The sequence below is a fragment of the Rhinolophus hipposideros genome, assembly GCF_964194185.1.
Source record: "Rhinolophus hipposideros genome assembly, chromosome: 10".
Classification (NCBI taxonomy): domain Eukaryota; kingdom Metazoa; phylum Chordata; class Mammalia; order Chiroptera; family Rhinolophidae; genus Rhinolophus; species Rhinolophus hipposideros.
In genome coordinates this window covers 62521581-62535844 of record NC_138056.1, presented here as the reverse complement: position 1 = coordinate 62535844, position 14264 = coordinate 62521581, and the positions used below count along the sequence as shown (strand labels likewise).

General features: G+C 37.8%; 1 protein-coding gene across 6 annotated transcripts in view; it reads right to left on the bottom strand.

Annotated features, from left to right (window-relative positions):
- FAT3 (FAT atypical cadherin 3) overlaps positions 1-14264 on the bottom strand; it is a 635533-nt gene that overhangs the window by 605689 nt on the left and 15580 nt on the right. The window lies entirely within an intron of this gene.

Here is a 14264-nt window from a genome sequence, read left to right as displayed (position 1 = left end):
TAAGAAGAAGGGAAGCAGAAGCCATCCAGGAGATGGGAATGGAAGAAGGGGTACAGTGCTAATACAACATGATAGATCAATGTTGCTTTGAGTGGACATATTACCTTGACCCACTCAGCAACATGGATCAGGGAGAATCAGCTTCAGCATTACAGCGAGAAACTTGGCCAAACTTAATGAAGGTCCCACCCAGGGCCTTCACCCCAGTACTGAAAGGGAATAAAGGATATACCAGGAGGCTGCTCCCTGGGCAGTGGGGGAGAGGTGAGTCTAAATGTGCCCAAACTCCTGCAAAACACTGCTTGATTCAAGCAAAAAGGCAGCGATAGTAGGAAAATATGGCAATCATTTTAGAAAGAGCAAGAGGAACTTAGGCTTGACTGCTGCTCTGAGTGATAGTTGAGTCCCCTGGGAAAAGCATCATGGACTAGGTGCAATTTACTCCAAAGTTCGCAGGAGGAAAGGGGGGAGGAGGCTCATGAAGAAATGCCTTTACATCAGTTTCGCCTGCGTAGGTTCAGAAAAATAATGAGTTATTGTCATTGGAGGGAGGTTTACCAGCTCCTACTTGCTTAGGCCAAGTAAGTGGCCTAAGTTAGCAGAACCTGGAAACCTGTATTTTAGAACCCCCCTGATTCTGATGCACTGCCAGGTTTGGGAACCAAAGCTTAGGAAAAAAACTTTCACACTAGCACATAACAGTTAGAGACTAAGGTGAACAGGGCCAAGAAACAGCAGTAGAAAGAAAAGGAAAGGATACGTGGTTCCAATGCAGTGCTTACAGCCAAGTAAACTCTTTGAGGTTCTCAGCTGACCTGATTTTAGAGGAAGGCTGTTCTCCCCTTGATGTCCCCTTGGGTTCTCCCCTTGGGTTCTTCTCAAAGAAGAACCCTAAGCACAGGATTCCTGAGAAATGGTCAAAATTTCTAGTCCTAGCTCTGAAGCTATTTAGACATGACCCTTTGGGGCAATGCAGATGGCTAGTGTGGTTGAGATGGTCCCAGAGACAGATGAGTCTAAAGGACTTCACTCTACTTGATTCTATTTCACTGACCCAGCACTGACCATAAACACAACTTAGAAAGAGCTCTCACTTCCAAGGATTATGCAGAAAGCTAGTCTTAAGCAAAGTTGCTGAATTTATTTTCTACATTCTTCCCTCTGCCACCTCATGCCTCTCCTCAGATGTGTGATTCTTGATGCCCCGGAGCCTCTTTAGAAAGTCCACCGAATCAAGTGGCTTCTGATCCCTTTACACATTTCCGACCAGTTCAAGGCTCTCAAAGTCTTGATATTTCACAAAGTGATAATTGTTGAAAATGGAGTAATATACAACCACAGATAATCTAATCATATTTGTATTTATTTTTTCATGTTTACCACTCCTTTTATTCAGACTTCAGCAATAAAAATAAATGCAATCTTGCCATTTGCAACAACATGGATGGACCTATAGGATATTATGGTACATGAAATAAGTCAGAGAAAGACAAACACCACATAATTTCACTTATATGGAATAAAAAAAATGAATAAACAAAATAGAAATAAACTCAGACTCATATATATAGAGAACAAGCTGATGGTTGCCAAAGGGTTGGGAAATATATATTTTATATTTTATATTTTATATATTACATATTACATATTATATATGTAAGTGTGTATATATGTATGTATATGTGTGTATATATGTATACATATATATATAGATATATATATCACATTTGTAAAAGTAACCAGTGTGTTACTATCTAGTTTGTTAAAGCAAAACACAAGGAAGATATGATTTTGCAAGTAAACTAATAATAATTTCAACACATCAGTATATTCATAGGGTCTTTCTAGATCACAGATAATTCAAAAGTGGATAAAACCAAATCAGAACTTGTATATACATTATCTCTTTCTCTCCAAAACCATAAGCTTTATGAGGGATCTTGCCTATCGTGCCCCCCATGTATGTATCCCTGGCAGCTTCAGAAAGTTGATACAAGGTAGGCACTCAAATTTCTTATTTATTCAATGAGTTAATGAAAAAGCCATTTATAATTAGGGAATATAATCTGTGGGCCTTTACCCAGATTTTTCTTTCTTAAAAATAGATTTCTACTGGGGCAGCCGGATGACTCAGTTGGTTAGAGCGTGAGCTCTGAACAACAGGGTTGCCAGTTCAATTCCCATATGGGCCAGTGAGCTGTGCCCTCCACAACTACTAGATTGAAGACGATGAGCTGCCGCTGAACTTCTGGAGGGGCGGCCGGATGGCTCAGTTGGTTAGAGCATGAGGTCTGAACAACAAGTTTGCTAGTTCAATTCCTGCATGGGATGGTAGGCTGCGCTCCCTGCAACTAAAGATTGAAAACAGCGACTGGACTTGGAGCTGAGCTGCGCCCTCTACAACTAGATAGAAGGAGAACAACTTGGAGCTGATGGGCTCTGGAGAAACACACTGTTCCCCAATATTCCCCCAACAAATTTTAAAAAAAATAGATTTCTATTTGATTAATACTAACATAAATACAAATTCCTTATGCACATTTCTGGAGATGTGAAAGGTAAGGAAACTAGGATAGAAGAAATATCTGGTTGTGGAAAACCTACAGTCAGATCATCATGCAGTAACTTTATTTCACTAACCTAATTATTTTCCATTGTTTTAAGATTTAACTGTTTGTTTTTTTTGTCCACATATAACATTCCTAATGTTCCTAAACAAAATAAGACAAATAATTAGATGAATTCAATTAGTATAACATGATACATACCATAGCTTTTAAAGAAAAACTACGATCTCCACATACTTTGGTTCCATTATTTATCGTGTGTGGAACCATCAACAAGTTTGTTAGCGTCCCTCAGGCTCAGGTTACTCATATGAAGATGACAAACATCTGAGGCAACGAAGCTTACATGAGACGATCTATACAGTACTTAGCCCAGCATTGGCTTTTAATTAATAGTGATTATTTTTATTACTAAAACATTTGCAATTTCTTCCATTTGGGTTTTTTGGATTCTGGTTTAAAGGGAATTTATCTTGATCTGTATGTTTACTAAAACTGCCTCAAAAAAAAAAAAACACCTCATGTGCTATAGAAATTGACTGATTCGCAGTAAATATCTCAATCCTTATCACATCACTTCATTGATTTGACTTCTGAAGCAATGCTGTGAGAGTTAATGTCACTTTACTAAACGAGTGCAAAAGGCACACTTAAGTCTGTACATTCTGTTTGCAAACTCGGTTAAGAAATGACAGCTAGGGATGTCTGGTTAGCTCAGTTGGTTAGAGCTTGGTGCTAATAACACCAAGGTTGCCGGTTCAATACCCGCACGGGGCACTGTGAGCTGCGCCCTCCTTGAAAGAAACAAACAAACAAAAAAAAACACAAAAAACAGAAATGACAGCTCTTCCCAGAACATTTTCTGTCCTCTTCCTACCTCATCCTCACAGAGAAAATATAAGCAATGACTGTGAATCATGAAAGTGGAAATTGGTTCAGAGATCCTCTTATCAGGCCTCAATTGTTTTACTCTTTCAAAGCCCTGTCCCTTCAGAATAAGCCACTTCTCACATGTAAGGGTTTAGCAGTCTGCAGTTCTTCAGAAGTCAGCTCAATTAATTACAGACATCCTCAAATGCAGTTTTGCTCTCTTTTTCCCTTTTGATGTAATAAACTGGATGTCAGAAATGAAATTAATTCAGGCAGGAATGACTAAATATCTCCAAAAGAAATCAGTTGTCAAAGACTGCCTGGACTATGATGTTTTGTTGTTGTTGCTAAAACTGGATTACTAACCTACAGAGTTGACTTATTTATTTAAGAGGACAATAGGCATTAATACTTTGCAACTGCACGGTCCTTTCCATAAAAAAGTCCCATATAACTGGTTTATATTATAATAAAAACCACTTAGTTGCTAAAAATAGAAAACTATCCCGTCAGTGTTCATATACTAGTTTGTAAACAGGAAAAAAAATGAATGTTTTAGGATTCATCTATAAAACAAGAATTTAAAATGTCATATAACTGGTTTATATTAAAATCAAAAACACTTTGATGCTTGAAATAGAAAAAAAAATCTTTGCAGAGTCTATATCAGTTTGTATCTTGAAACTGTAAGAAATGAACGTTTTCTTACAGTTTGAACATTAAGGATTCATCCATAAAATGAACGTTAAGGATTCATCCATAAAACAGGAATTAATAATGTCCACAACAGAAAGAACAATGAACTTTTTTTCATAAAAAATAATGATAACAAAACTTCAATTCCTAAGGTTTATGCATTCAGAAAATTTTAGGACCAGAAGAGATCATAGGTATCAATTCATCTACTATTTTACTGCTGGCAATATAAAATGTAACCCTCCAAGACACATGAAAATCTATTCTACCCTGCACCAAGATTACAGATTTGCAATTGGGTAAGAATAGCTGTGGTGACTTACAATGGTGGCATCTCATTATGTAATTAATGTTAAATCGTCTTCTTGGTTGTAAAATCTCTCCAGCTCTCTCCAATGACTTCCATGTGTTCATGGAAGGAGCTTCCATCAAATTGAAAAGGGTTGGCTGTGAGTACCACGGGTTTTTATGGTGTTTGCACTGCTTTTAAATCTGTTTCATCATAATGACACTATCTTTTGATGCTTTACTCTTCTTGCATATGAAGCTGAAGGAAGATGGAGTTCTTTGTTACTGTGATTCAAGTATCAAATCTTTTCCAGTACTCTCAGCCGACATACTCAAAAGCCAAGAAGCCTCTTAAAAGAAGGTGATTTATGAACTTGTAAAACCCAAGAAGTCAATCAATATGTAATGAAGTAAAGAGAAAAAGAAAGAAAAGCAGGCAGGTGTGACAGAACACTTGGTCGATGGCAATTACTGACATGCCTGGATTGAAAGCATTCAGTTCACTTACCAAGACCTCCAATTCTGATAAACACTGATTGAAGAATGAGAGAGACATTTCAGATCATGTGTGCATCTGCATTTTCACTTTTCCCAAGTCAACAGGTGGTGGGTCTGTACTGACAAACACAGGCTGCCTTGTTGCAATCTCTCATTCCTCCTTCTGATCATCATTTTCATCTCAATCACTCCCTGCAAGTTCATCTGAGGTGATAATGTTCGTTTCCAGAGTGACATAGCTGTCAAACTGTTCCCATATCTCATGAGCAAAATGCAGCTAGGATGCTAACTTACTTTTAAACCACAAATATGTTCCTCAAAATGCCCCCTACAACCTTCAAATTGAGCCTTAAATACTGAAAATGCAAGTGCTTACAACTAGATGGCCAACTTGTGATGGAGCACAGAATTTGGATTTTAGGATATTGATTTCTAACCCCTCACCAGGTCCCTAATTAGTTATGTGATCCTAGGCATTCATTAGCCCTCTCTGAACCTCAGTTCATTTGTAAAAAATAAATTAATTAAATCAGATTCACTCTCAAGTTTCTTCCAGTCCTAACAGTCCATGATTCTTATATCATTTTAGGATCATGAATGTAGCTATGTTGTTGGAATTTATTCTGACCCTTAGGAACTGTCTATATGTACAGGTTATTTAAACACCAAACTACATGCCTTTCTAAAATATATAGAGAAATATTATTGTCATGTAAGTTTTGAGATCGTTTGATTGCCAAGTTCTGTCCCCATGAGTTGTTTCTCTTTTGCCAATACCTATTATTTTCCACAATGACAATATACATAAACTAAGTTGGGGTACAGTTTTAAAAGAAACATTTTAATTTGCTTTTAATGTTTTGGTTCTCAGTATATTGATGGATGTCAAGCACAGGGTAAAATTTTCAGTGCAGGTTTATTCAAAAGATAAATATTTATACATTCCAAGGTATTCATAACATCAGACAGCTATTCTAATAATCTTTCTCCAAAATTCATTACCTTTCAAATTTACATCTTACCTTTGGCAATTCCAAACTAGAGAAAAATGCAGAGGGTAATGCCATCTGTATGAGATATGAAATCTAGCATGAGATATGTTGATTCAAAAACTAAAAAATGATACTCATCCAATTCATTTTCTCTAATTTTTCAACTGATATGAGAGTATGAGATATAAATCAAGTCATTCCTGTTAAGATAAAGCTTCCAGGACAAAGACAAATTTAAAACGTAATCCTCTTTTCTGTAGATGAAAGAAAACGGCTGAGTAGTGAGAGAGGGGGAAAGAAAAAGGAAGGATTGGGGCAATGGGGAGCTATTCCTTTTGAACCACGGATCTTCTATAGTGAAACTATTTTAATCATTTGCTTTAAACCTTTCTTAAATTTTCATTTATTTTTATTTATTAAATTTATCATGTACATGACCTTGCATTTTTTAATAGGAAGGTCTCTAATTTGTTTTTAAAAGGTAGGTGGTAATCTCAAATCAGAAGCTTGACTTTGAAAGACAAGTGAGCCTATATGTTTTACAACAGATAAGCTTCCTCAAAGAAGTCTTCTGCAATAGACTGGAAGTTACCAGGAAATGTTCAGCAATGCCTAACAACTAAGACTTGATCTCTCTTTTATAGGGGAAATTGAAAAAAGATTCCAGTGGGATTTGGAAAGGATAATCACAGAGTTCAAGTTACCAAAGGAGGGAGAGCCTCTGTATTTGTAATCTTTCTTCATGCTTCTGCCAGGCGGGAAAACAATGAGGAACGTGGGAGTGAAAACGTGTGGTGAGTTACTTCAGTGAGTCTTTCACAGAACAGGTACATCACAGCTGGGAAGGACAGAAGCAGACAAAAAAAGAGCAAGGATGTGTGTGTGTGGGGGGGGACACAAAAATCAAAACAAAAGACAGGGTTTTAAGGCTCAGCCAGGTAAAAGGGCAAGGCAGGTGGAGAATCAGGTCTCCCTGCTGTGGCAAGAGCTTTCTTCTCTCTTGCTATCATCTTAAGTGACTTCAAGGTCCGCGCTGCTAACCTACACAACATACCCACCTCAATTTCTGACAACACTCCTCTCAACTCTACATCAGAACCGAATTCCACAGCCACGCCCCAGTCCTTAATTATTCCTTGGAATTGCCACATTTCTGAAATCACTAAGAAATCCCAACATCTCTAATCATTTCCAACCCTCTCCAACTTCCTTTCTGTCTCCCTCTGAACCTGCTCTTCCTCTGTAACAAGAGTTTAACCTGTGACACGTGTACCAGACTTGGTTTCATTTCCTTCTCGCTTAATACAATCCACTGACTATTCCTTAATATTCCCATTCACAGGCATCTGAAATTCTATGCGGATGTCTTTCTGACCCACATCTCTTGACAGTCTGCAATTCTGAGTAACTCTTCCATCTGTTTTGTTGTTGTTTTTTGTCTTTTTTTCAGTTCCCAGGCCGCTAAGGACTATGGGGAAGTTCCATACAAGGAACTTGTACATCATACATGCACTAATGAGCGAGCTCTAACCCCAGTAGAATCCCCAGCGCTGCCTGGTAAACTGGTACTTATCTTTGCTGTACTCTCTGCCTTCTTGCCAACTCCAATCCTTCACAGATTTCCTTAAAATCTCTACTTTTCCCAGTCTGTTCACGCTAACCTAGCTTCCAACTTTTCCAAGGAAACAATCAATTGGGAACTCCCTTACTTCCTTTCCTCCAAATGGAGTGATCTAACCCTCACCCACTCTTGTCTTAAAAGAAGTACTTCCCTTTCTCCGGTTCAAGGTGCAGTCCCTGCAGGCCCTCTAATCCCTTCCCATCCTGTTTCTTTTGAGAACTTTGTTCCATTAATTCTCTCTCCTCTCCTGTATTTTCATCTGCTCCCTTTTCAGTACAAGTTGCACAACTTGTACAGCACCATGTACCTTGGAGACAATGTGTTTGCAGCCCAGGCTCCTGTTTCTACTGGTCCTTTCCTCTTTGCCTATAAACATACTTGTTTTCCTCTTATCCACATTAAAAAAAAAAAAATCCTGAACCCAACTTTCTCCTTAAGCTTCAGCCTCAACCCCCTCCTTTCCTTCACTGCCAAACTTCTTAAAAGAGTATTCAAAATGTGCTGCCTCCACCTCCTCTACTTCAGCCCATTGACATCTGGCAGGCATTCCTCCCCACCACTCTATTCAAACTGCTCAGTCAACGGTCAGTTAGTATGTATTCTGTCAAATCCAAGGGCTTCTTTCAGTGTTCATCAACTCCTGCATCCTTAATTGCACTGCGACAGTAGATGAGAGTGACTTGTGCTTTCATTCTTGAAAATCTCTGACTCCTTGGCTTTGGGGATACTCTCCAAAAGTATCTTCCATCATAGCTTAGCTTGTTCTTTCTCTGGTTCCTTTTCCTCTGACCAATTCTTAAACTTGGATATCCTTAATTCTCTTTTTTTTTTTCTTTTTCTTTTTCTTTTTTTTTCTGTCTAGGGCAAACTATGGTAGCTAGCATGGGCCAAATTGAGCCAGTTGCTTGCTTTTTAAATAAAATGTACTGAAACATAGCCATGCTCCTTCATTTATATATCTATAGAGGCTCTCAAGCTACAAAGGCAGAGCTGCATAGTTATAAAAGAGACATTAAAAGCCTAAAATATTTACTATCTGGCCCTTTACAGAAAATGTTTGCTGATCCCTCTTTAGAGTATCTGCATAGTGGCTCCCTCAGTCTGGTCTCAAACTAGCAGCGTTAACATTACCTGGGAACTTATTAGAAATGCAGTCCTTGCGCCCCACCTCAAGCCTATTAAATCAAACATTATGGAGAGGGGGACAGGAATCTACGTTTTACAAATCTCCCAGGTGATTCTGATGCTCACTACAGTTTGAGAACCATTGGTCTTCACAATGACCCTGGACAGTCTCCAGGGCTTCGAGTACCTCCCATGCATGTGATGGTGACTCTTGACTCAAGCTCTGCTATGTTCTAAACTAGTATTCTCAACTAACTACCAGGTAGTTCCACCTGGAAGCTCATTCATACATTCAACCAACCCTTCCTCAACAGTCTGTATAGGATAAGCTGTGATCTGTGCAGAACTCATGTTACCACATAAAAATATATTTCATTCAATATTTGGGACTTTACTAAAGAATGTTTGTTGTCTATCTGAAACTCAAACTTAACCAGAGGTCTGTGGTTCTATTTACTCAATCTAATAATCCTGTCTATAGCTACAAAGTGAACACTAAATGGTTTTTTACCCAAAAGTAGCACGGAGTTCAATCAGGGAGCCAATGATATAAAGAAAGTACAAAACAATATGATAATCCCCAAATCTCACATTTCAAAACTCTCCCTCCCCTCTTCTTAAGTCAGTTAGTAGCTGCAGGTCCTATTGGACTAAGCTACTTCAAGGTCCGCTTCTAAATATCCAACAGAGGGTTTCTGACCCTGGAGTTGAGGAAAAAGTAGTAAGGCAGAGAGGAGCATTCTAATCAGGTGTGTACCTAAGAAAAGGATTGCGATATGAATAACTGTGAAATCCTGAGAAAGACATTAAATACACTTGGATGCTCATTTCTTTAAACTTTGATCTTTATCAATCATTACATGTAAGGAGTAACAACATAGCTGAAGCTTACTATTTTAAGGTATCTTAATAAAGATTGGTTCCATTGTTTAAAAATGAGATCCAGTGAAAAGCTCATGGTTTGGAATCCGGATCTAAAATTAAATCCTTGGCTTATGGTTCAGACTCCGGACGACAAACCAAAGCACTGTGGCTCTTCTGGTAGCATTTTACCCAAGGATCCAGGTAGAACTCTTTAACATTGGGTTTGCAAACCTTGATGAGGACAGTGAGTGTAAAGCATTTTATTAACCAGCATCCTTTGCAACAAGAAGGTAGATTGCTAAAACAATGGACTGGGAAAAATGCAAAATGTTTGACCCACTAATTTTATTATTTTTTTTTCTGACAGTTTTCTATGTATGGAAGAAAAGCAATTTCCTAAAACTGGACAAGGCTATTTTTTATTTTTATTTTTTTTAATCAAGGCTTCCGGCAAAAAAACATTTCCATCTAATTCTGAGGAAACTCATTTTTAAAACTTTTCCCAAGAGCACCCCCGCAAAAAAAAAATAAAATAAGAAACACCAGAACAAACCTTAGTACTATTATAATTCACCCATGCCTAAACACATTACATTGAATCACCTAGGGTAACGGAAACAAATGAAAATCAGAGACAAATGAAAATCAGACCTTATCTCATATTAGCTAATACGTACTCCCAACTTTTTCTCTTCATTTATATCAATAGTGGTCGATTTCAGTTCAACAGGCGCAGCATTCAACATCTGGTTTAGCTGGAGAAAGGAAGGCAATAGAGAAGAGGCAGCTGCCAGGCACCAGGATAATCTACAAATTGAATACAACTATTCCCTGATTTTAAATTTCTAATATTGTTTTAGTAACTCCAGATAAATTATTTGTGTTTCTTCACAAAAGAATAACATGTAGGGCTTCTTTAAGTGAAGACATTTCAGCACAATTAAAAAAACAAAAACAAAAACACACCTTCAAAGATTACACATTTTGTTTCCTAGAACACACCTACCTTGTTTCCCCGAAAAGAAGACCTAGCCGGACAATCAGCTCTAATGTGTTTTTTGGAGCAAAAAATTAATATAAAACCCAGTATAATATTATACTATATAAGACCCGATCTTATATTAATTTTTGCTCCAAAAGATGCATTAGAGCTGATTGTCTAGGAAGGTCTTATTAGAAAGAAATAAAAATTTCTTTCTAATCGTTCCTTGAATAAATTTTTTTTTAATGCCAGGATAGATCAGGAGCATCAAGTTGAAAAACTTGAATCTTCAAGGGGTAATTACTGGGTAATAAGCCACTTTCAGCTCCTGTATTAGGATGTCTCAGCATTACAAGGAGAGTCCTGCTTTCAGAGGTGACCATAAGGTTCAGATGGGAAACCAATTCCATAGGGATTTCAAAGGACACTTTCATGTCGGAACCAGCAAAACCACTGTAGGAATACTACTTCCTATTCCTAAGGGGTTACTATAGCCCTTAACTCATTCCCATACTTTACGTCCTTAAGTTTCTTGAGATCAAGAAGAGTGTCGTTTTTATCTCCTTGACTCTCCCAGCACCCAGAAAGATGTCACAGTATAACAAAGCTCCATGGGTATTTATGAGCCAGGAAAGAACAGGATAGGAGGTGGGGGAACCACACAAAAGTGTGGTTCTAAGGTTTCATTTTGAAGTTGCACTTAATTGGTCCTTCAAATGTTGTTCCACTATTTTAACAACTAGCAGTTTTCTACTGCCCTTGATCAAAAATCATGAAGGCATAAGGCCTCTCTCAGCAGAATTCAAGATAACCTGTCATTGTCAGATGTCTGAGCAGTATTTCACGCCAGTAGGCAGTCAGATAAGACACTTTTAGAAAGGTACTTGTTTATAAGAGGCCAGAATACCATCTTTAAAAGAATTCATACTTGATTCAATACCTTAACCAAGAGATGCCTTCTCACTCCTTGAAAAGAGTCAAATTTTTATTCTAGAAGTCTCCATGTTAAACACAAAGTTGCTCAAATCACCCTTCCCATCAATATCACCATTCAAATTCTTAATGTGTAGAAGGCTGTGGTGTAAGATGAATGTTTTTTTCCACAGTTCCTAAGTCTTCTAATACTAAGTGTAAGCTACACTTTCTTTTGAGTTAGCAGTTATTTTAGCCAAAGTCTCAGAACAAACTCAGTGTCTAGACAGCTCTGTATCTGGGAGTATGCAAAGAAATAATCTGTGCTGATATGATCACTAAGAGAATAATTACTTAATGAGTTAACCATTTAAAATATGGCCAGTTTCTCAAAATGCAAAAGGCTCATTCAAAACTGGAATTAAAAGAGAAATGAATCATATTTTTATGATCATATTCTTAAAAAACAACTTGTCATACTAACGTGTTTACCCGAAAATAAGACCTAGCCAGACAATCAGTTCTAATGAGTCTTTTGGAGCAAAAATTAATATAAGACCCAGTCTTACATTAGAGTAAACCCGGTCTTACATTATAGTAAAACAAGACTTTTGCTCCAAAAGACACATTGGAGCTGATTGTCCGACTAGGTCTTATTTTCGGAGAAACACAGTAGTTAACCAAAACATCCTTTAACCAAGCAAATGAAATATCAGCAATAATCTACTCATAAAAGGTAGTTGGTTCTTACTGAATTAAAATCAGATTCCACCACCTTCAGTAACTACTTAGTATAACACATCTGTTAAATCAGATGAAATCAAATTTGAATTGCAGACAGTTAATTTTAAAATAAGTATTACATGAACATTTACCAGCACAGACACATTTTTCTATGAAATATTTGCAAGAACTTGTTCACAGATGGAAGTGAATAAAACATCTATCTAAAAATGCAGTATTTGATAATGATAAAAATACTTGACACGACAAAGGAAGCACATCACAAATGAGCTTTCCCATTGTATGTATAATCTTAACATACAAACAAGTGTATCTTGTAAATATGAGTAATGGTGATACAGGAGAGTTAGCATATCCCTAGGTAGACAGGGAGGTCCCTGGTGGAATAAACCAAGACAGCCATATCCTAAAACTTCAGGTTTTGAAATCACTCCTTCACTCCAGGACAGAATGTAACAAGACCTTGAGGTTAATCATAAAATTAATTTTGGCCTGACAAATTGAGCTGATGTGACAAATAAAGAGTGGGTTACTTTGCTAATTCCTCCAGGATGAGTAAGCAACACCAACCTGGTAGACTAATTTCATTAGAAGGCATCAGTTCCCTTCTTCAAACAGCTCCCCTTCCCCAAGCAGGCAAGGGAAAGTATAAAAGTAAGAGCTTTTGCCTCAGTCAGGGGGCACCTCCCATTCGGGACCCCCTCCCACTCAGGAGCTACAACCTCTTCTCTTGTCTCTAATAAACTATCCTCTTTTTAAACCTTTTGCCTCTCCCTGGTCCATGTTTCCATTCTTCGGCTTCAGGAGACAAGATCCCGGCCCACACTCAGAAACTGCTAGCAGATCCAACATCACCTTCATCAATGGGTTTCCTGAGAAAACCTCAGTGCTAAGAAGCAGAGAGAGGCAAGTGGGTCCCCGATATGAAAACGTCTTCTAAAGGAGTTGTTAAGCTCAGCAGCCTCAAACCGCAGGTTCAAAGCCAATAAAGAGTTAAAAACCTAGGCCAGCTCAGTAATGAATGCTTAGCAACTTTGGCCTACGAATATCAAGTAGATAGCAGGGCTGGAGCAACTGCTAAAGGGATGACCTCCTTGAATCTCATTTGCATACCAATGAGATGTCACAAAGGCATTAAGTCTGAAACTGCAATGCTGTTTCTAATCCATGCTTTATTTTGTTGTGACATTAAGCAAACTGATTTTTAAGTAAAACTGAAATGATTCCAGCAATGTGGGCCTGGTGGGGGGTGGGGTTGGGGAGGTTAGCCAGGAAAGGGGAACAGTATGGATTATAAAATAGACTGGAAACAGCTATGCAAAGAACTACCGTGCCACTCTGTGAGCAAAACCAGCTGAAAGAACAATAAAATAATAACTTTCAAGGATATTTCCAAAGTGAGAGCAGGTAAGTAAGTTGCTGTTTTTTGTCAACTGATATATGTTACTTGGGCCAAGAATACTGCAACTCTACTCACAACAGACAAAACAATATGTCAATAAAATGAGCCAAACTCTCTCCAGTATATCTGTTACTGCCTTAGGCTGTTGACTCTAAGGATGCAAAAAACCTGTTACAGTTTGGGGTTGTGTTTGTTTTGTCTTATTATGTTTTAAGGAATTGTGCTTGCAAGTATTATCATTAGCTATTACTAAAGGAAATGGAGAACTTTTCCTCTACCACTGAGGAATGAAACTTCTTTTGAATGCACTGGATTGCATTACACATACAGCCAAGGCTACAAAAGAACAAGGAAAAAACAGCATTGGAGTCAAGCTTTTGTGTTCAAGCAGTTACAAACAAACTGAAAGGGCATTCCACAAATCTTGAATACTCAAGCTCTACCTATATATACAAAAGAAAAGAAAAACCCTTCCAAGCTTCAAATATCACAAGTTCATTTCTATCCCAGTCATGCATCAGATTCAAACCCAGTCACATTGCAATTAAGTGAAAACAAAACAAAACCAAAAAACCTGCTCTTACGATTCCTCAAAACTGCAAGTTAGCCGGTAATGGATGTTCACTACAGTAATTACCAAAGAACATAAAAGATTTTTACTCATTTCTGTCATAAAGACAGGCAAAATGAAAGTAAAGTTTTA